We start from the raw sequence: 22,408 nt of genomic DNA, 5'->3' as shown, positions 1-22,408 counted from the left end.
CTAAACCAGAGAATGTAACGGTGGTGTCATTGTGTTTTGGGTTAAAATCTTTATGTATGTTACATATGTTACTACAGAACGTTAGTTCCATTATTTCCATAAAGTAAAAAAAAAAAAACTTGCTTGCTGCTTCCTTATGCGGAGATTTGGCACTCTTATACTTACGTTACCTTCTGCTTTACTACTGTCATTACTACAGCCAACCGAGGACGCAGCCGCTATCAGCGTAGACTTGGGTCATAATAGCTGCTTGTACAAATGGCTTATGAGGTTGTTTTCTATGGTGAAGACTGTCTCTGATAACATGTGAATTATTATGTAACTTATTATGCAATGCTCTCATATGACTATATCATGTCGATCATAGAAAATTGTGAATGAGATGCATTTTCTTGAAATGTTTAAAAGAATCATCGCATGACAATAGACACTCCAACTATACAACGTTTGTGTTTTTGTGATACATCACAGCACCAGTCATGTCACTAACTTCTCAACACTGAAGCTCAGAATATCAATAGCAGTCAGAATTTCAATTTTCAACAAAGGTCCTTTGTCATTTGAGTTTATTCTTTGGTGTATGCGCTGTTATTCTCTGTATTTTAAGTATTTGGACAGTGACGCATTGTTTGATGTTTTAATTACGTCGGATGGGAAACGACAGTAGTTATTTAATTGTTCACTCCATATGGATGAATATAACCTCTAATCAAAGCTGCCAGTCTCATACCTCGTAATTACTGTGTCATTTCATATTCAGTAAAGTAATAACAGTAGGGAGTTAAAACATCAAACAATGTGTCACAGCCTAAATCTGTATGGGGCTTAGCAAATGACTTTCCATTGACTTACATCTTTGGCAATGAACTCTTACAGTAGGGGTCAATAATACACTTGACAGTTCTTGATGTCTTCACAATTATTGGATGATCATAAAAGTTGGTAGATATATAATATGTTAACTCTGCATTTAAAAATTTGCATCACGCCAACTACAGAACATGCCAAAGTTGCCAAAAGTGTTTAAAGTTGTTTTGGTGATGATTGGGAATGTTTAATCAGTTCAGTTAAATTCTTAAAATCAACCGGTAGTCCTGCAGTGCCCTGCTACACCCTGAAATGCCGTACAATACCCCGCTACACCCTGAAACCCTGCAGTGCCCTGCAATACCCTGTAATGCCCTAAAATACCCTGCTACACCCTGTAATGCCCTACAATACCCTGCTACCACCCTGAAACCTGCAGTGCCCTGCTACACCCTGAACTCTGCATTGCCTGCTCGTCCCTGTAATGCCTAAAATACCCTGCTACACCCTGTATGCCTACAATACCCGCTACACCCTGAAACCCTGCAGTGCCCTGCTACACCCTGAAACTCTGCATTGCCCTGCTACACCCTAATGCCCTAAAATACCTGCAACCCTGTTATGCCCTACAATACCCTGCTACACACCTGAAACCCTGCAGTGCCCTGCTACACCCTGTAATGCCCTAAAATACCTGCTACAACCTGTATGCCCTACAATACCCTGCTACACCCTGAAAACCTGCAGTGCCCTGCACACCCTGCAATGCCCTACAATACCTGCTACACCCTGAAACCCTGCAGTGCCCTGCTACACCCTGAAACTCTGCATTGCCCTGCTACACCCTGTAATGCCCTAAAATACCCTGCTACACCCTGTTATGCCCTACAATACCCTGCTACACCCTGAAACCCTGCAGTGCCCTGCTACACCCTGTAATGCCCTACAATATCCTGCTACACCATGAAACCCTGCAGTGCCCTGCTACACCCTGTAATGCCCTACAATACCCTGCTACACCCTGAAACCCTGCAGTGCCCTGCTATACCCTGAAACTCTGCATTGCCCTGCTACACCCTGTAATGCCCTAAAAACCTGCTACAACCTGTTATGCCCTACAATACCCTGCTACACCCTGAAACCTGCAGTGCTCTGCTACACCTGTAATGCCCTAAAATACCCTGCTACACCCTGTTAGCCTACAATACCCTGCTACACCCTGAAACCCTGCAGTGCCCTGCTACACCCTGTAATGCCCTAACAATACCCGTACACCCTGAAACCCTGCAGTGCCCTGCTACACCCTGAAACTCTGCATTGCCCTGCTACACCCTGTAATGCCCTACAATACCCTGCTACACCCTGAAACACCCTGCAGTGCCCTGCTACACGCTGTAATGCCCTACAGTACCATGCTATGACCATGAACTACTATATATATATATATATATATATATATACATATCCCTTAGTCCCTTATTGTGACTGTAATTGCTACTGTCCACCACACCCCAAACCGGTATTGCCAGTCAGCGCCTACAAAGGGACTGGGTCTGTCCAGGATTTCTCCCTTAAAGGACGTTTTTTCTTCACCATTGTCGCACTAAATGCTTGCTGTTGGGAGAATTACTGGAATTATTGGGTCTTTGTAAAATGTAGAGTGTATAGAGTATCTGTAAAGTGTCTTGACCTAACTCTTGTTATGATCTGATACTATACTATACTATACTATAATAATGCTCCAGTGTTTCCTCGCTGTTTACTGTCTGCAAACTCTAAGGTCGGGTAAATGTGATTTGTTTTGTTTAAGGGCTTATTATTTATTTTCCTATCGAACTGAAAATTCATTGACAGGAAGAAGTGTCATGTTTAGCTGACAAATGTTGATGGTATCAGTATCTCATTGCTCATATGCAGGCAACTGAGGCAGCTGATCATTTTTTTTTATTAGCCACACCTTTTCAGTACCTCACTGCTGGCTTTTGCCAGTGTCACAGTTCTGTGTCAGCAACTGTACTGCTAATGAGTACAGACCGCCTTGTTAATACCTTGTCAACATAGTAATATGTTGAAAGAGAGCTCTAATTTAGGGAAGCTTATTTTGTTTACTGTATTGGATGTGTTGCTATTAACACAATTATTTTAGGTTGAAGAGCTGACTAGCATTGTGGGGGTTTTATGGCATGGCCACATGATAAATTCTTGCTGTTTTGCTGATGTTAACTCATCAAAGATGTTTTGCGAGTGGTAGATTTTGCTTCCTTCTAGCCTTCAGCCACAGCAATTCACAAAGCAAAATGATGTTGACAGTCCTCCCAGCACCAGACACTGGATGTGAAAAACACAGGTCAGCAGTTGTTTAAAAATGTGTGGCCTGTCCCAAGGATTAGGTTTACTGAGATATATGGATAATCTGGCTGAGTAAAATATGGGACCCCATTAAATTTGGAACTTTAACAGATGTGAAAAGCCTTCCTGGATGTGGTAAAGTACCTTACTGGTTCAGCCAGGCACTAGAATTTCCTCCCTAATTTAAATTAAGTCCGAATTGGAGTTTAGCTGCTAGCTGTTATAACAATTCTGGGCTTTAGTTCAGTGTTGGATCATTATAAACCATTAGCATAAATCAATCTTAAATAAAAGAAGAGGTCAGATTGTCTGTATAGCAATAAAGTTTATAGTTTTAAGTGACTGAGTATCATATTTATATTTCTAAGAATAAGCCCGCAAAAAAACACAGGTGGTTGCACACAAAGAGTTGTGGGCTACCAACAAATAAACAAACCTGATGAACCATGTTTGTTGAATTGTGCCATGTTGATACGGCGTGCAGCATCATATATACACATTTACTCAGAAGCAGTACGCCTTTAAAAACAAATACATTCATAATGTTAAAAAGGTAAAAATAAAGGTCACACAATTAGCAATGGATTGACTGCACTTAATACAGTCATTGGCTCAGTTATTACATCGCAAATTTATACACTACAAAAATCTGAATTCAATCCTCATATCACTATGTTGTTGCTATTTTCCTCATTCATAACAATGGATAGAGTAAAGAGAATTATACTATGACATTGACTTTAGGAGAAAGAAAAGAAAAAGATGACTATATAAACCCTTATGGAAAAATCAAACGTACAGAGAAAAAAATATTATGGGAAAACACTATCACTGTCCATCTACTATGCCAGATGTTCCAGGTGTATCATGGCTTTAGGGAATGCACGTTTCCTATGTGTTATCTGAGTGAACCAATAAGAATATGCGGCAAAAGACACGGGACAAAACCCATCTCGCACACCAGCTTGCAAGTTCCCATAAACACACACACACACACACACACACACACACACACACTGTCTCATAATAAAAGCCTGTTTGACAGGCCAGTGCTTCTATGTGCGGCACAGGAGGGAGTCTTCCACTGCCGCTGACACAAAATTGTATTATTGAAGGCTGCACCCAGCACAATGCCTTCCTATTCCTTCCCCTGTGTCTGTTCTTAAATCAGAAATGTTTTCAGTAGCCAATAAAAGCATAATGCAGTCTTACACATGCAGCATTTGCAAGTGAATTGTGGTGCCCCATATTGCCTCTGATGGTAATCAGAAAAACATTGTGCTATGAGAGATAGAATAGCCAGTCCAATATGAAATGTGTGTGTTGTGCTGAATGTTATCTGATGGAGATGTTGGAAATAGAAGCATGCTGTATGTAAACTGAATGCCATGCTGCTTGGCCATATGGGTAGCAATAAGAAACAAACATATGAAACAGCAGGGACAAATTATTCTTAAATTATAGCCACAGCACTGCTTGCATGTCAAAACCATAAGTAAATGGGACAAGCATATGGTGTGTAATAATTTGTGTGTGTGTGTGTTATACGGCAAGTATGGTTGAATTGTTTATGAAGGAATGTGTGTGGAGTCCTTTGTGTTTTCAGTGAACGGCGTATCAATTCTCTTCCTCTCTGTCTCATTTGTGTCATCTCATTTTCATCCCAATCAAGCCTCCATTTCACATTTCATTTTTATCTCTTAGCTGCCTCCGCCTATTATCTCCACGGTTTGCATTCTCAGTGTTTCCTACTCTCTTTAATATTTTACTCTTGATCCCTCTACCTGTGATTTCTCTCTGTTTCATCTAGTGTTGTTCTCTTACCTTTTCCCCCCACACCCATACATATTTTGATTACAAGCCATGTTACAAATAGCAGGATCTCAGCTAATGCATGCCTCAAATTACTCATGGGTACTTCTATAACTCTAAAACTCTAAACATTTTACAAAATTACTCCACCTCCGCCCTTTAGTGGGATCCATTTTCTTTTTTTAGCTCCTCCCATACATCTCAAATACTGACAGACTGCTGACAGGTATATGCTGCTGGATGTCTAAAATAACAGCAAACAGAACAGTTGAAAAAGAGCTAGGAAGCAACGCTAGGAGAAACCAGAAAGACCCCAAAAAAATGAAGATGCAAGAATAGAGAGTGACAATTAGAGAAAATGACTTTCCATCAGGTGCAACATTTATAAGGGCAATGGAAAAGAAGATAGAAAGCAGAGGGGATTTTTTTTTGCAATTTATGCATGAAATCACACTTTCTGCTGCCAAAAACAACTATGGTCAGAAATCCTTTTTTTTATACATACACCAAAATTTGGAATGACATTCCCTATCACATCAGAACACTAGCATCCAACACAAATTTAAAAAAGGCATCCAAACTATTCCTTCTCAACAGTTACACTGGCACACATTGATTGTTCAGTCATGGTCCAAGTCTTGTTTGCATTTTCTGTATTGTTTGTTTTTGGTTGTCTGTAGCTATGTTTCCATCCACACGTTTCTATTCAAATTAAGTGATATTGAATGAAAAATGCCTTATGGAAACAGTAAAATTCGATTGAATTTTATGAATATTGTCTCAAAGAAAATATGTTCGGTCTCATTGGATTTCATCCTGATCGATATATGTCTTTTGCAATAAACGCTGAAGAAAAGGTTATTTGCCAAATAAATAATGAATTGCAATTAAGTTTTAGGTCATTTTATTGTTGCAACCCGCCTCAAAACCAAGAAGTTTTAGTTCATTTCCACCCAGTATTTCCGCTCTGTTTGCAAACATGGCGGGTGTCAACAAAAGACAGATATAAGTGGACAAACGAGGAGACAAGAGACTTTTTGAATTTAATTTACGAGCAAAATATAACGGTTATTTTAGATAGCAAAAATCTAAGAAATGCCATAATTTATCAGGAACTTGTAAAGGATATGGACAACAAAGGTTACAACAAGCTGTGGGACGTCCACCGGAGTAAATGGAAGGCGCTCAAACAGCGAACATGTCTCGAAAAAGAGTTGTCTCACAGCGGCACTATAACAACTTGTGCAATATTGATCATTTGTATCATTGGTAGATGGTGCGATCCATTTTGTCAAGCAAAACTTTTTCCACAAATGTTTGCTTGAATGTTGTGCAATTCAGTGTGAAAATTAAGTCCTTACGCACAGGTTTTGATACGCTTTAAAGCTGTTGGATGGACACTTTCACCAGCTTTATTCACATGAGTTTTTTTACAGAACTTCAGATAATTTGATTGACAAGTGGAAGGAAACTTAGCTCGTGACTGTCCAGCCCATGCTAATGTCCTGTACAAATGTTCTGGTCCTCATATGCTGTATGTTGAATGTTTTATGTTTCTGCAGAATGGGAACCTGCTGGAAACCAGTTTTTAAACTAAGTCAGGCACATTTACATTGTAACTTAATGTTACTTTTTAACTTTCCTGTATAATAAATGAAATTAAAATGAATGACATGCATTTTCATTTTAAACAACATCCAACCCCCACACTGCCATACTGCCACAATCCCAAGAAAAGTGTTTTTAAGAGTTTAACTTTGAACCATCTGGGACCTAAATCCAGAAACAGTGAAGAGTTTCTGCTGGAAGGAGCGTTTTTATATCCATCTTGATGATTTAAATGCAAACTCACACAGTGAAATTATTCTCTGCCAGGGGAACTAATCTGCCAAATATTTTCAATTTATTTTCTTGTGCATTCTTGTGTATTCTTGTGTGTTGTTAGGGTCTGTGGGACCTGTTTTCAACATTTGCTAAAAGAAAGATTATGCTATTTATTATTTCTTTTGACTTAAACTTACTGGCCTTGGCTTTTTATTTGTGAAGAACATAAAAATTAACTTATTTTCACTGACTGTACGTTCTCTTTTTTTTCCTTTTTTTATAATTGGATTTCCTTGTTTTCTCATAAAAAACAAAATTGATCATATGATCATAAATGTGATCTCACAAGGGTAAATGGCAAATACAAACAATAAACTATGTCTATATCATTGGTAACTGAGCTAAAGTAAACATCTATTAAGTATTTTTACATAAATTGTTATGTATGTATTGATTTAAAAGCCTAATAAGGGTGTCCACCAGACCCGGGAACATTGGCTGTGTAACAAAAATATGAACACCACACAAGGGTTAATAAAACCTAAGGGAACACAGATATATTTAGAACATGATACAGCTATTCAGTAAGGGGTAATGGGTTTTATTGCAATACAATAAAACATTTATTGCAAAGTGGGTAATAAGGGACAAAATGTGAAAGCAAAGAGCAACACAGAAAGATGAAAATAAAGAGGAGAAGGAGAAAACTGCTGGAGATTGACAGAAACATTGTGCAAAAAGAAAGATAAAGCCTGTGAGAGTAAACATTTGGGACTGGTACTCTGTGCTCGCTCCTCTCTTTTCCTCCCTTCCTCTATCTCATACCGTCCCTTCTTCTGGCATCTGTTTTGACCCAGTAAACTTAGCTGTGAACCTAAAATCAACGTTTTCTGATTGGCTGCATCAGAAATGTGACAACACACGTCACACACACGCTCTCTTTCAGCCCCACCTTCTAAGCTGAAGATGCAGTTTTCTGAAAAGAAATCCGAGGTCATTTTGCTTCTGATAATGTGTAAGCGCTGTCTTTTCTCTTTGATCGTGTTTTTGACTCGCCCCACAGTTCGTCCTCGCCTCTCTATTCTTCATTTATCAACACTTAGTGACTTACTAATGTTCAACTAATATAAATACTGCTGTAGTAGTACATTGTCCTGTATTTGTACAGACTGTGATCCTGCTGTGGATGTTTGATCCTGATGTTTGATGTTCTTTAGTGGCTAGAGAGCATTTTTCATTTTTAAACTCAGAATATATAGGCTATTTAAAGGAAGTTTGACATTTTGATGTGCTTCTTCACTATATTTCTTATTAGATAAGATTAATACCTCTCTCATGTCTGTAAAGCCCAGTTCAGACCAAAGATTTTCAACGAGACGAGTTAAAACATGCAACTACTTGCGACGCGTTGGTCTGCAGTTTTTTTAAAACCTGCCAGTCACACCAGTGCCGATTCAGACCCCTGCAACATTTATTTCTGCAACGTTCTAAAATGGTTTCGTCTTGTTGTGAATCTTTCAGCCCTTGACACACCAACCAGACGGCTGACCATTGGCAGAAAATGCAGTTGGACTGATCATTCTCCCAGAGTTGGTAAAAAAAAGTGCCTCAGAACACGCCAAAGCAACGAGACGTCTCCATGACAGCAGGCGGTGCTTATCTGTATTGTCACCCAAAAATGAAAACCGGCAGCTGATTGGATGAACGTGTCAAGTGGGTCTGGTTCCTCCAGAAATTCAAAGTCAGACTGTCAAGGAGGCTTGTTCAGAATACAGTCTCATATTTTACTATATTTTACTCACCAAAAAGTGTTTCTGAATGCAGTTGTCTTCATTTCAGATCGACAAAGGTCAGTTTAAAAGATTTTTGTCAGATTTTGAGAGGCTCTAATCACGCTCATCCTCCTCCGGACGAGCAACGGCATGGAACACACCGAACAGACACGACTCACCAACCTGGACTGTCCGAAGGCCGGTTATTGGGTTGGTGTGTCACAGCCCTTAGTCTGAACTGGGCTTAAATGTAAACTTCAAGCTAACTGCCAGCGGCTAATTAGCTTAGCCTAGCATACAGCCTAAGCCAAGCCAACCACGTAAAAAGACAACTAGTTTGTAACATGCTAATTAGTGAGTTTTACAGTTGCTGGTAAACTGGTAACTGTTTCCCCCCCTGTTTCTAGTATTTATGCTAAGCTAAGCTAACTGGCAGCTGGCCGTAACTTAACTTATTTGCTAAATAGACATGAAGAGGGTATCTCTCTATCTACAACTCTTGGGGAAGGAAACTTTCTTGTGAAAGAAACTAAGTTGCAGACTGAATTGCTTTGCAGTTCCATTTTCATTCCTTAAAATCTGCTACTGAAATAAACTACCATTTGGTTAAATAATTCAAGAATAAGAATAAATAATTATATATGTATAAAAAGCATTAAAGGCTTCAGATATCCATTTGCTTAGTGGTGATATAATAAAATGTAAAATAATTATTTTATGTAAATGTATACCACAAAATTAGCATTCTGCTTTTTATTACAGGGTGCTTGGCTTCACAAGCCAGTGAGCAACTTGATGCTGCAGCGAAGCAGAACCAACCTGCTCTGTCACGGGAAGCAGATCTTTATTTACTGCCCCCACGTATGTCAGTTCAGCAACGGCTGGTCACACAGCCAGTTCAACTCCAGTTTCCCACAAAGCAGGTGATTTCTGTCTTTTTTTCCCCTTGTCTGTTTCCCTTTTTCTTTCCTTTCTGCATCAATCTTGCAATCTTCTTTCTTTTCCATGCTGTCATGCCCACAGCTGCTGCAGACCTGGGAACTCTCTACTGTCCTGTGTCCTCTCTCTGCCCAGGCCTCCAGGAAGGACCTTGGTTCAATTGCTGTTGTGTAACATACTGTAATACAGATGAGGCTATGCTAAATATAACTCCTTTTCATTCAGAATAACCCATTTTATTCTCCCACAGTCTCCCACAGTATGTCCTTATCTTCATCTTCAGTGTACATCACCTCTTTGTTATCTATTCCTACTTTACGTGAGACCTAAATGAAAAGGCAGCTCTAATCTCAGCCAAACTGCTTTGCAAGCAACTTTTGACCTAACAGTAATACTTAATTCCTAATACTGTTGGCTTTGTTTCAAAGCCTTATACAACACAGTAATAGCCACGGCTAGAGGACATTTTTATGGGTCTGTTCTTAGTTCAGATGCTATCTGTCTTTATTTTCCTGTACTTTTCAGCAGTTAAACTGCAGCACAACATACCTGATCTGAATCTGGTAAATGAGGCTTGCAGCTCCAGCTGCTGACAAGGCCAGACACGTACAGAGAGGTCTGGTGTTGGAGCCCCAGGAAGACTGGATATTGTCGCTAGATCATCATTAAAGTGCAGATTTTGGAATGTGCTACATGTACTGCGGCATGCTTTACCAGATTGGAATAATACATTATTCTTCCAGATTATTATATGTCATGGTAACTCTGGGCTCTTATTTGTGATGTTGCTTGCACTTGGGTTTTCAACTAGAAAAAAAAAAACGTTTTAGCAGATGAGTCATGGAAGACGTGGGGAGTGTGCATTATTTTATTTCTTTTTTTTAGTGATTATTATACAGTTGCCTGCACATGACAAAGAATTTCCTAAAAAGGTGAACCATGGTAATCTCACGTTACTGCTATGTATCTTTGACAACATTATCAAACCCTTAGACGTCATGAGCGCATCAGCCAAATGACTCTAGGAATGTTCACATACGTCTACATTTAAGAATTCCTTTTCTATCCCTTCTAACCAGATGTCCTTTACAAAACAACTGTCTCCTCTCGCCCTGTCTCTCTCAGCGCCAGGCTATAACAGACATTTTTGATGCAATCACAAGGCCCACAGAGGGACTATGTGAACCAGACTCTGGAAGATGAAGGATAGCATTCATAAACCAAAACATCTGACGTTAGCACTTTCCAAATCAATAATAAACAAGCTTTGTAACAGAACACTGCTCGCACTCAAAAAATTACCATGAGGCAGGACAAGGTTCGGACATCCAAAATCTTACTGTAATATAGCCTAACTGATTTGTTTTAACTCAATTAGGTAGTAAAAAAAGTGCTATACTCACTGTATGCTCTAAAAGGATGACGGGTATTACAGACTACCAGTAAATGTACCACAGCTTGTTCTCCAGCTGACCTTTGACCTCTCTGTGGAAGGTGGCAAAAGAATAAGTGAGTTTGTCTTTTCACATAAAGACAAAAAAAGAAGGATGCAGACGATGGCAGAGAAAAGAAGGAAAAAGGAAAAAAAATACCTAAACGGAAATAAATAGATGGGGTTTTAAATTAGAGGACAGATGCTTGGATGCAAATAGGTTCTTTCTAAATAAGATTACAGAGAATATTTTGTTTACATGATGAAGCACACGTCCACCCTGCTCACGCCTCTGTGTGATTTTCTGATACAAGAGATGACTGGTAGTGTTAATTGCATTTTAACACAGTAGGGTTTATCATGCTGTTAATCATACACATGCTGTCTGGGATAAAGTCACAAACACCCACACAAAAAACGCACGCACGCACACACACACACACACACCACACACAAACACGGCTGAACTGAACTGAGCTTATTAAGGTAAAGAAAACAAAACTACCATGTGTCAAACAAAATGAAATGAAATCAAGCCACACCATGCACAAATAAAAAAGATGTAAAAACGGTAGGCTAAATTTCAGTTTGACTGAACAGAAAAAACAGAACTAAACAGCATGCATGCACGCGAAGCACACACACACACACACACACACACACACACACACACACACACACACACACACACACACACACAGGGCTACAGCAACAGTGCCTTTTCCAAACTCACACCACATGAAAGCACAGCTGGGTGTGTGTGTGTCTGTTTTGTATCATGGAGCTTAATTTTGCCATATGATGTCTGTCTTGCCCAAAGTCTTAAATTTAGACATGCGGCCTTTTATTATATTGGCATTAATTATCAAAATGATAGGGATCTGTATATGTTTGTGTGTGTGGTGTGTGTGTGTGTGTGTGCATGCACGCATGCGTGATTGCATATGCACCTCCCTAATCTTGCTTAGTAAGAAGGTTAAAATGCTAATTATACAGTGACTCTGCAGTCATTTGGGGATTAACTTCATATATCAGATGGCTGGCTGTGTGAGATTCTCTGGCAGGGCACTTCACGCTGTCCTGACTTGAGGATCTATACATTAACTAAGAGGGATCTTATTACTGCATTCCATATGTTGTAGTTTCACAGCATTTCATATGCATATATAGTATGCCTACAGTATGTGTTTGGGTTTCCACATGAATGAGGGAAAATTGGGATTTCCCACATGTAAAAATAATCATGAGATGATGATTTATTTCAGATCACTGCACACAATGAAACACATTTTGTCAGGCACAGCATGTGTAACCGTTCAAAATTGTAGTATAAAAATTCAAAAACATGTTGAAAACACTTATTTTTCTGTTAATAAATCCCACTTTCCCTCCATATATGATTTCAATGTAACGTTGCCAAAGTGAGTCCTAAAATGCAATGTGCTGACTAAGATGAAAATAGCAACTATTTTTCCACTAAATGGATCACATCAATTGATATAAAATTATAATTATTTTTCAATTGTCTAAGCTGTGTGATTTTTCTTTGATGACGGATCTGTGATGTGCACTTTTATTATTTATTTGAGCAGAGGCAAAGCAGGGAAAAAACTGCATCACAGGATTCGGACAAAGATCTGACACATACCCATTTGGTATTTTGTCAACAGCTGTATTTTAATCTTCAAAGCCTATGATCCTCTTCAGCACAATCTTGGTGAAAGCTAAAATGTTGCTGTCTGGAATACAGTGTGGCATCTTGATGGATTTCTTAAAATCATACTCACACATTAGAGCCCGAACAATTTACTGGCGGGCCGATATCATCGGCTATACATTGATATCAGCATTTATAATAGCAGATGAATGATTCTGATAAATAAATATTGAAAAAAAAAGAAAAAAAAGAAAAAACACCCTTCAACTATGATGTGAGTGTTGACATTGCATAGTTTGTCCACCAGAGGGCGATGCACAACATCCCTGTTGACAGCACTCATGTTTAGAACGCCACAAACCCTACAAATCCAGCCAGAGTGGCGCAGAGTGAACGAGTTATGACTGAGATCATCGGTGAAGTGTGTTCATGGTAAGTTGGCAACTGTCACAACATGAGACATACATTGCTTGAATATAAACAAAAACAAAACATCCCCATCAGTTCTGTTAACTCAAATAAGCATGAAAAAATGTGTGACTATTATGTCCACTTTAGCTGCTGTTACATGTAACAGCTGTTACATGTAACAGCAGGGTTTAAAAGGGTTATGGCCAAGACAAAGCCCAGATACCCACTAAAAAAAGAGAAATCGTTCCATACAAAGAAGATGGACGAGATTTATACAGGAGCCATTAGCCAAATAAAAAAACTGCTGTCATTTGAAAATGCAGAACACAGCATTTCTTTTACCACTGACTGTTGGCCGGGTTCAAATGAAGCACTCATGAGCTTGACTGCTCATTTCATTGATAGACGTGATAGTAGATTGAAGAGACATTTCTGTCCATGCTTAAGGAACGGGAAATTGATGAGGAGCGGGCCATGCTTGTGCTCAGTGGGGCAAACATGGAGAAAGGCATGCGCCTTGTTGGGATGCCTGACCTGAGCTACAGTGCTCACATACTGCACCTGGTTCTAAATGATGGCCTTAGTTCCCAAAGAGTGGTGGTGGACATTCTGGCAAAGCTACACACTTCACCCACTCTGTTTTGGAACAGCAACGCCTGTCTGCAATTCAGAAGGAGATAGGTGTCCCTCAGCATTTTATCATACAGTCAGTACAGACAAGGTGGAACGCTACACTACACATGTTGGTGAGGATGATCGAACAAAAAAGAGCCATCACTGCATGTGCTACCATGGCCATTTCTCATGTCTGTCAGCAGTGGAATGGTCCATTGTGTCAAACCTGGCAGAAACCCTTGGACCACTGGAGGAGGTGACACTGAAATTCAGTAGAGCAGACTCATCCACATCCTGCATTTTACCATACACAGCAGTGTTATGCCGTTTACTTGAGTCAGAGGGACAAACCAAAAAATTACCTTGCAAAAAGGGTTTGAAAAGGTTAGCGACTCTAAAGAGGTGGAGCCTGCCTGTGTTCGTTTCCCATGATACAAAGAGCGTCTATTGGTACCAGAAATTCTGACAAAAGTGAAAACCTGGCTCTGGAGACCAGTCCACAAGATTCTGCCATTGAAACTTCGTCTGAGGAGAGCGATCCCAAAAGGCAGAGAACAGAGAACCAAGTACCCAGTCTCTTTACTCGCTTTATGACACTGTGAACCTTCCATCTACCAGGGAGGCAGTGGAACCAGAGGGGATCATCGAAGAGCTAGAACGGTACTTCAGAGAGCCTGTCATTGACAGAAAGAGTGGTTATCCATATGATTGGTGGAAACACAACACCAACCGTTTCACCAGACTGTTGGCTTTGGCAAGGCAGTACCTCTCCTGTCCACCCTCCTCTGTGACGAGAGCGTTCAGCACCACAGGGGATGTTTATGAGGATAAACAAAGTTCTTTAAAAGGAGAGAATGCAGAGAAACTTTGCTTCTTGCAATACAACCTACTTGTGCTGGACTGGAGCTATTGATGACTGACTGATTAAGTACACTACCTCATATACTGTATATAGTTTATGTTTAGTTTTTATTGTTATTTATCAGAACTCATAGAACGTAACAGAATAATTTTTATCGTGGTCTTGTTTAAAGTTATATTTATGAAACTTACTAAGTCTATTAATACTGGAAACTCTGATTATTCGTTTTGCTATGGTGTTTTTGTTCAATGGACTTCAGGTTATATATTTTAAGTTTTTATTGTTTACATTGTATTAAACAGAACTTCAATCTATTGTGATGTTTATCCGTTCTGTTGTGACAATAAAACAAACAAGTTTATTTTTAAACTGCATTATCATATTGTTTTAGTGGGGACTCATATATAATCTAATGTTTTGTATGCATTTCTGGATATATATATATATATATATATATATATATATATATATATATATATATATATATATATATATATATATATATATATATATATATATACATATATATATATTATATCGGCATATTTTTAAATCACCAAATATTTGTATCGGTCTTAAAAATCCATCATCGGTCGGGCTCTATCACACATGTGCACACATGTTATTTAATATCTTTCACTTCTCATCGTCTCTGACATAATAGCAGCTTTTCTTTTTCTCCCTGCATGTCTGTTTTTCACTTTCCTCCCTCTTTCTATTTCTGTATCTTTCACCTCTCTTTATACCTATTGCCTTTACATTAAATAGTTCATAGGCAGAACTCCAAGGGAAAGGCCATAGTCCTGCACACATAACACAGGCAAACACACACAAACACACACACACACACACACAGACACACATGCACACGCATGTACACACACACACACACACACACACACACGCACACACACACACACACACGCGCACACACACGAAGCTCCGCTGTGTGTTTCCAGAGACTGGAGGGGGTTCTGGGAGCAAAAATAATGAGCTCATCAGTTCAGCCTGGAGGTGGTGTTGGCAACACACACTCACACACATATAATTTTTCTTTCTTTCTATCACATACACAGACACATAGGCAATTACCACGACCCATGCTCAGTAGGATATTCCATCTCTCTCCAGCCGACTTCACCGTGACTCACTGTATAGACTCTCGGCTGCTACAGAAATTGCTCCCCTGCCCATTTTCGCCTTTTCTCTTACTGGTAACAAAGAAACGTATGTACTTTCAAAAGAGGATCGCCTCTGCCTGTATGCATGTGTCAGAGTGTGTGTTGATGTTTGCCACTGTTGGGTCTTTGTTAGGATGCAAAAATGTGTTTGTATGTGTGTGTGTGTGTGTGTCATTACTGTATGCTTGCTGAAATCCACTATTGTGCAGGACTCGTGTGGAGCTTTGCTGTTGCATCTTTATGTACTTTTATTAAGTCGGCAGTTGCTGGTCGGCAGGGATAATGCACATGTGCTTGGCTGAATGCATTCATACACTTATGAGAGTTGAGGTGATGAGGAGCAAGTGGCTGGAAATGGAGTATTTTCATGTGCTGTCTGCAGGAAGTCTTCACTTGTTTGTTTAAAGTGAGGATTATCATTTGAATGAACTGTGTGAACCCGGAGCTAAAGTGTGGCAGTTTGAGAAACGGAGGTCATGAACTAGTAGATTGAATAACTGCCTCAGTTTTCTGTGCTCACAGCAAAGTAAAACATCAAGTGGGTGGTCTAATTCCATACAGATGGAGGTGAAAAATATCCATAAAGAATAAGCTGTGGATGTTCTCATTAGAATATTACTGTGAAATTTGAAATGTCATAATGCTGAAGAAAAGAAATAGGCAACTACTTCAATAGACAACATGTCACATCACTCTGGAGTACATTGCCGAGAATAGATCTTACTTTTAAATTTGTTTATAGTACCGTTCATAAATGTTCTAACTGAATCACTCGTCTCTTCTCAATCATGCATTCAATGTCAACAATACCTCCTCACAATCTGCTTTGCACAGTATAGTAATGCCTGAGCTGCCAAGAGTCTCGAACACTTTGAAGAGACAATCCATTTGACCGAAACGATCGATCCCAGCTTAATAAACACATGGCGGTTTGTTACAGCTCATTAATTATCCCCAGCCTGGGCTCCTTGGCTTGGTGCAATTTGCACTCGTTGGTTTTATTTGGGTTTTCTTAGTTGGAGTGAAAAACAAAGACAACAGGATATTTTGTCAATAATTGACTGAATTCTCGTGTCTGTTCTTTCCACTATCCCTGCTAACCTTAGAGCATTTCTGTTTCCTCTTCATGTACACACTCTTCTCTATCTGTTTACCACGTTTCTCTTCCCATATCCCCCACCTCTTAATCCCTCTCTACTCCTTCCTCCACCTCTGTCTTCACTCTCCCTCTGTCGTTCTGTTGCCAGGTGTTTTTTGGTGTAATGATAGCCTGCTATGTGGTCTCACAGCTCTGGGTTATTAGATCCAATATCATTTCTAAAGCAATAAATGGGACACAGTACTTGTGTGTATTTCATTCTTTGTATTTCTTTTTTTCATTACTTCCAGAACATATTAACAAGCTTACTTTTTATCCTTACAGGCTCAAGCTTAATTACATTCAGGGAAACGTCACTGTCATCCATGGAGCAGAATAAGTAACAAAGGCTTTTTTGATTAAGACCAAAGTTTCTGTTTTGGATTCATTTTTTTTTATTAGTTAATATGTGGATATCTCCGTGATATCAGTCATGACTGGAAGCTGAAATGTATTTTTCAATAACCTCACATTCGTATGGAAGGTTAAGCTCTCCAAATCCAGGATGGTGAATATTTAGCAAGCGAAATGTCAAATAAGAATATGGCATCAACCTTTTCATATTGAAATATTCATTATGCAAGTTATCAACATCAACTTTTTGTTCTCCAACTGGAGCCTTTGTATGTGTGTATGTGCGTGCGTTTGTGTGTGCATTTTGGTGAGGAGGAAGTATGCCTCATCATCAATTGCATCTTTTTGTCAACAAGTGCAAACACACTCACACACACACACACACACACACACACACACACACACACACACACACCACACACACACACACACACACACACCACACACACACACACACACACAAAAACAATTCTAACACGGTTCCACTTCACTTAGCTTGGTTATATTTACTTAATAAATTGAAGCTCCAGTCCCAAACAAAATGGTATTTCATAAATACTATATGAGGGCTGATATGAAGTATGCACCAGTCTTCTTGATGATATGCCATGTAGCTGTCATGCGACTGTTTCAAGAGGCCCATGCGTAGGTCTGTTTAATTCAACAAGATACATGTAGAGAGATGCCAGCTCGTTCCGATATTTGAGAAATCCAATGCAATCTTATTTTAAGACACGGTTTCAGTGACAGGAGACAGGAAAGCACTCATCAATTGTAGATGAGAGGTAATAAATCCCACCCATCTTCCTGTCCACAATTAGAAGATGCTTCTGCGGGGGGGAAGGGAAACATCTGTCATGTCTATGCTATGATGGCACATTGGTTGCAGTCTCAAAAGACAACAGGTCAACAAGATAACTTCTTCAGAGGACAACACAGAGCTGAATAACTACTAAAACACTATATCAACAAATCAGGCTCTAGATTTTAATGCATTCTAACTTTGGTCCAGCTTTTCCCATTTTATGGTCAGGTTGCTCCTAAACCTGCGTTGATTCTTTTTATTTGCCACTTGGGCATGACAGGCATAGCAAACAGTTACCTATTTCCAGATTCAGCAGAAACGGAGCAGCATTGTGTTACAGTTGGAGTGGACACCTGCTGCCTGTAAGTCTAATATTCACTTTCTTTTCAGCTTTGTTTTCGTCTCCTACAAGTCAAGGGGGAAATATCTGTCTCTTTAGCTGATATGCGTTCAACTATGTTCACCAGCTTTTCACAATACGCAACGTTGTTTGATCCAATGTAAAAATATTGATTTCTTCAGCTTTAAATAACTCAGGCTCTAGCTTTTTGCAACCTGGTGAGCATATAACTGACACACAGCAGATTGTTGGATTATGCTTTAGCATTGGATAAGTAGTTTTCACATATCTTCAAATCTTTTCTTTTTTTCTTTTGCCATGACTCTGGCCTACCATTGCAATCTATTGTGACCACTGATAATCCAATGCTAACCACAGCTTTGTCATTTGCGATGATGCAAGTGCCAAACTATTCAGACTCTTTTTCAAAAAGACATTTCAAGCATACAGATGTTTTTTTCTTTTAACCTTCGATATGAGATTTCCTAACAGTGACCCTGAATTGTCTGTGGTGAATCCATCGTAACTCACTTACATGAAGATAGATTCTGTGCTCTCTCACTTTACCACTTAGAGATGGAGACAAGTGTGTTCTTACTGTATAAAGTCTTGCCTTTTCTGTGTTAAAATTAAGTTATATAAACCATTCGTTTTGGCTGAAAGTTTGGACCAGTGAAGCAAATGTAGACACACAGCCAGACTCACCTACTTACAAAGACATTGCACTCAACACTATGGGTGACTAGTTCTGGTTAAAACTGGGGGTGCAAGATTAGTGACATGCCTAAACATTAACATTTAATTAACACCTGATAGTGCCTTCTCCTACAATAAATAGCCTTCAATGATGACTAATCAAGCTCCTCTTTCACTATAAAACTCAGTTTTTAATACATTATGTATTAAAACACTCCCATTTCATTGTGTTCTGTACTTTCAGCATTGAGTGACAGATAACCTGTTGTCTAAGAGTGTATAATGCATACAAATTTTATATTTAGAAGAATTGAAAATCTGCATAACACATCTGAGCATATTTGATGTTTGTGACCGGATCCCACCTCATTTAAATTTCACTTTCCCATTTACACTCTTTGATCTTTTTTTCAAGTAGGGCTGGTTTTGTCATTGCAATACTGAAACAATGAGGAAGAGAATGAAAGAAAAATTCAACACACTTTGCCTTATAATTTTTAGCCCGCATCAACAGAGTCAGAGTGACTGACACTGGTCTTGACAGCAGGACACTAGTTTTATTTTCTTTGCAGGATTGTTTTAAACTGGGCCTGAGTGCTCCGCTGTGAAGCCTGCGCTTATGGAAGAGAGGACTTCCTCTTATCTCTCTCAAAAAAATCTTTTATATTTCTGGTGAACAGCTTACAAATGGAGAATTACAACTGCAGCTTTTTTTGCATCCTTCCTCCTAAACCCTTTGTCTTATCCAAACAAATAATTTCCAGTAGGTGAGAATGCCTCTAACGTTGTGTGCTACATGTGTGAAAAAGCATCTCCAGATGCCCGGACCTGATTCTCTGGACATGGTCTAGAGTTTGAATGAGGAAATGGCTTACTGTAAATAAGGACTGGAAATGAAGGTTTTCTGCCGCTGGATATTATTATTGTTTATCCAAACTAGCTCAAATGCTTAAAAGAAGCTAAATTGTATCATCAAAAAGTGGGGACACTAAAACACACGTTAGCGCCAACTTTAACAGTGGGGGTGCAGTTGCTCTGCTTGCTCAATTGCTCAGGCAACTATGTTCACAACTAATTCTATTATCCATTACCTATGCACCAGTGTCATTCATTTCTTGGTAAAAACCTACATCAGATTACAGACAGCATACAAAATGGGTGGAATACAGAATAACAAACCTATATGCTCTATAGGCGTGTCTGGTCCATAACACTGTATGAGTCCAGCATGATGTCAACAGCTAGATGAGAGCATCAACACAATCACTCTTCAATAGAGAGAAAATTAGTAAAAAATCAGTACAAGGCAGAGTGTAAGAAAATATGGTAAAAAAAGTGAGATTAAAAGAGAAATGATGAAAAGTGTGACAGTACACATATTGAATGAGAGAGATAAATAGTTCTAATTATCATTATGTGAACTCCCCTAGTTCTTAAAATTCTTATAGTGATTATGGATAATTCATGCAGTTTTATAATGAATAGATAACTGTTCTACAGCAACACTAAAAAAGATTATCTTACTTGTGAAGTTCTGACAGCTTACATATCTACAGTATATATTACTTTTGCAATGAGAATGCAAAACAGAAGTTATGTAAGTATTGTACTTTCCACTGTTTTGCCTAATGATAATACTTTTTTGACTCTATCAACTCAATGTTATGGTTTTGGTGTTTTGTCTATTCTTATTGTGGTAGTCTGTTTTCTTTTAGTAGCCTGTTTTCCTGTCTTGTCTTGTCTTCTTGTGATGTGTAATTTTCAGTCTTGTCCTGTTTTGTGTTCTGTTCACTGTTTTATTGTGATAGTCTGGTTTTCTGTGCTGTCTTGTTTTGTTTTACTTTTGGTCTTTTGGTTTTCCCGCCCCTGTGATTGCCTGATGTTGTTCACCTTCATCCCAGCCCTTGTGTCACCTACCTCGTGTTACCCTGTTACCCTATGTATTTAGTCTGTCTGCCCCTTGTTCTTTGTCAGATCATATTGTCAGTGTAGTCAAGTTCTGTGCTCCCTGGATTTCCTTTTGTCGCAACTTCATTGTTTTTGGACTACTTTTGTTTTTGTGTACTTCTAACTCAGACTTCTCTTGCCTGCTGTCTGCACCACCATTTCCCGCTTACCACAACACTGAACGACAGAATTATATTAAAAATAAATAGCATTCTAATCAATGGCCTTATTGCAGAGAATCCTGATATATTAATGTATGTATGATTGCAAGCACATCATCTTCATGGATTTATTAAAAGGATGTGAAGAGGAAGGGTGATGAATGTGAAGGTGGGGGAGTACACGGATTGTAATGGGATGGTGGATTACGGAAAGTTGAAAATGTGCAGTACATAAATGGTTTGGTACGTGTAAAACTGGAGATGTATTGTTGTGTGTATTGGTTACACTAAAAAATTTGTGAAAGTGAATGTGGGGTGGGAAACATACAAGCTTCAGCTTCATCCTGCTCCTTTTCAGAATTTTTTTTTGTATGTATATATATGTTTTGTGTGTGTAGTATATATACAGTATGTGTGTGTGTGTGTGTGTGTGTGTGTGTGTGTGTGTGTGTGTGTGCATACTGTATATACATTGTTTTTAAATTTGTTCAAAAAAAATGAAATACATAATTAAATAAATAAATAGATAGATAATACCAATACTTTGACTATTTCTACAATTGCGTATACCACCATACCACTATATAGCATTACTGACTTCAGTGAGTGCTGAGTAACTGGTGATTGTGCCATGAGAAAAAGCGTTATTGTCACAGCTGCCGCAGTCGTAATGCTTTGCATACTATAAGCCTTCATCTTATATGCACTTAATGCACATCTGTATGGATGTGGATGATGCTGATCTGAGGAAAACATGTGTCTTGATGGTGATAATATGGATTCACAATGAAGTGAATGTATTATCAGTGGTCTGTAAAACTTGATGGTAATAATATGGATTCACAATGAAGTGAATGTATTATCAGTGGTCTGTAAAACCTTAAATCTTCAGATTATTCACTATTCAAAAACAATGGGGGGAATGGTTTATTTACTCACTAACATCCACACACTTAACATTGGACAATGCTGCGTATAAAGACTGCATTTTCCTTGAGTCATACAACATAAACTAAATGTTGGATGACCTGTCAGTGGTCATTTACAGAACAAGACAAACATTGAGATGCAAGGTTTTTACATTAAACTGACAATGAAGAAAAAATACCACAACCCATTCTGAAGCTTACTTTTCTCTTTTCATGAATACTGATGTGAACTACAATCCATTTGCAGCCGCACGTTCGCTCAGTCTGCAATTTATGATTCAAGCTGTAACTACCTCATTTGATCCCATCCTTGTTATGCTAATTTCCTCTCACAATGGTAGCAAATCAGTTTGATTTAACTGTGCAAACTGTGTGAG

General features: G+C 38.9%; 1 protein-coding gene, 1 long non-coding RNA gene and 1 pseudogene across 2 annotated transcripts in view; 2 read left to right on the top strand and 1 right to left on the bottom strand.

Annotated features, from left to right (window-relative positions):
* mal2 (mal, T cell differentiation protein 2) overlaps positions 1–22,408 on the top strand; it is an 871,414-nt gene that overhangs the window by 708,732 nt on the left and 140,274 nt on the right. The gene's annotated exons all lie outside the window — the stretch shown is intronic.
* On the bottom strand, positions 1,585–2,194 carry LOC116690861 (uncharacterized). Its single transcript, XR_004332378.1, has 3 exons — positions 2,139–2,194; positions 1,950–1,968; positions 1,585–1,596 (listed from the first exon to the last, which is right to left on the bottom strand). It is a non-coding gene; the product is annotated as an uncharacterized LOC116690861 (long non-coding RNA).
* LOC116690734 (zinc finger BED domain-containing protein 4-like) lies at positions 12,993–14,531 on the top strand (annotated as a pseudogene).

Source organism: Etheostoma spectabile, chromosome 6, assembly GCF_008692095.1.
Source record: "Etheostoma spectabile isolate EspeVRDwgs_2016 chromosome 6, UIUC_Espe_1.0, whole genome shotgun sequence".
Taxonomy (NCBI): domain Eukaryota; kingdom Metazoa; phylum Chordata; class Actinopteri; order Perciformes; family Percidae; genus Etheostoma; species Etheostoma spectabile.
This window is presented reverse-complemented; position numbering and strand designations above follow the sequence as displayed.